We start from the raw sequence: 2,085 nt of genomic DNA on the forward strand, positions 1-2,085 counted from the left end.
CCAATTAAACATTTTCCTTTATAAGAGTTGCCATGGTCATGGTGTCTCTTCATAGCAATAAATACCCTGAAACAACCACCATTACCAATAGCCACATATCGCTTTTCTTTTATCTGAGAAAGGAGACGTTCAATTTATTTTGATTTAGAAAGCAATTATTGAATTTTTCTTATGTTCTCAGTCCCTATATCAGATGCTATTAGGAAGACATGTCTACAAAACAAGTAATGATACTTGGAAGTTTATGTTCTAATTTGGGAGATAAAGCATTTGTACACAGCACAAGATTAATTTACAAAGTAGAATAATTCACTTTGTTAATCCCTTCATTTGTCAAATGAGGGGTTTGTTCTTCACATGAACCTTGTTCTGAACACTCCCCTTAATAAAATGTACTTTTTAAACCATTCAAATGTAATCTGGTGCTTGAATCACAGAGGTGTTAATTGTCTTTATCCTGCTATGGATATTTGTCTTCACTAGTTCACACTCATGATATAAAATGTATTCCTAGGCAATTATCACTGTTCCTTACAGTACATATCAATCAATCACCAAGTCGTCTTGGCTCTTCCTTCCACATGTATTTCAAAACTATCACCATAACAAGTAAGATTCATCATAATTTCTCATCTGGTATAACATGGGCTTGATTACTAGGGCTCAGACTTAGATCTCTATACTCTGTTTTGCAGAGTGACCCTAATTACATGTTTTTCAGAGGGGAGAGTGAATGTGGTCTCCTACTATGACAAATTATGAAGTCAAGTTTCCTTCATTTGGGGAAATCACAAGGGGCAGCACATCCTGAGTACAATGGGTGAGCCTTGCCCTGGGAAAACCACCTGCGTGATCATGGTGTTCCTCTGCCTGGTGAGTATAAAATTACATTTTTCAAATGCATATAAATATGACCATATTATTCCCAGGCTCAAAATTAATCTGTCTGTCTGTCTGTCTATATATCTATCTCCATACATATAGAGATAGAGATAGATATCATATATGTATATATACAAATATATGTATGAGTAAGAGAGAGAAAAACAAAAAGTTGGGCCTCCATTATCTGGTGATTCAGAAGAACCTAGGTGTGAACCCAACTTTCCTCCTTCCTGTGGACCTTCTCACCCCTCCCTAACCCATTCCCATTCTTTTGTGTCAACCACTGATTCCTAGAAACACTTTCTTTTTCGTTGTTGTTTTGGCTTCGTTTGTTTGTTTTTTCACCCCAACCAAAGTTTCCCCTCCTTCTTCTTCTCCCTGTTCCTGCCTCCCATTTGTCATCCCCCAATCCACTCCTCCTCCTCTGTTTTTCTTCAGATATAGTTGGGCCTGCCATGGATATCAGCCAGCCATTGTATATCAAGTTTCAGAGAGACTACATACATCCTCTTCTATTAATGCTGGATGAGGCAATCCAGGAGGAGGAATAGGTCCCAAGGGCAGGCAACAGAGTCAGAGACAGCCCCTGCTCCCAATGTTAGGAGTACCACAAGACCAAGCTATACAACTGTGGCATATATACAGAAGGCCTAGGTCAGTCTCATGCAGGTCCCCTAGTTTTTGGTTCAGTCTATGTGAGCCCCTATGAACCTAGGTTAGTTGATTCTGTGGGTTTTCCTGTGGTGTCCTTGACCCATCTGACTCCTTTCTACTTGAGACCCCAGTAGCCACAGTGGGATGAGGCTAAAGTAAGCTATTTTTACTCTCCATCATTTGTTCTTTTAGAATTTTTCCAGTCTCACTCAAGCCCCATAGCAGTGTGCTTCTAGGTTCCCCTTTCCACACCCTTCCTCCATTCTCAGATGACTCCACAAAAACTAGGAGCAGACCTAGTATTTCTTCCTGGAGACCATCTAATCCCTCATTTATAGCCCATTCTCATTCCTTTGTGCCATCCAAAGTTTCCTAGAAACATTATACCTGGGAACCTAAGTAGCCATACTTAGCTGACATTCAGGTAGGCATTTTTCACTCTCCTTCATATCCTCCATTCCAACCTCTCCAGTCTCCCCCCAGCACTGAAGCAAGGCTTGCACTGTTACTCTTCCCACTTGGACTCCATTCCCTGAAGACTACAAC

At 40.5% G+C, this 2,085-nt stretch overlaps 1 non-coding gene across 1 annotated transcript; it reads right to left on the reverse strand.

Annotated features, from left to right (window-relative positions):
• Positions 1-722: 722 nt before the first annotated feature.
• LOC118574932 lies at positions 723-881 on the reverse strand. The gene has a single exon (XR_004943806.1). It is a non-coding gene; the product is annotated as a U1 spliceosomal RNA (small nuclear RNA).
• Positions 882-2,085: the final 1,204 nt, after the last annotated feature.

This window comes from Onychomys torridus, chromosome X (genome assembly GCF_903995425.1).
Source record: "Onychomys torridus chromosome X, mOncTor1.1, whole genome shotgun sequence".
NCBI classification, from domain to species: domain Eukaryota; kingdom Metazoa; phylum Chordata; class Mammalia; order Rodentia; family Cricetidae; genus Onychomys; species Onychomys torridus.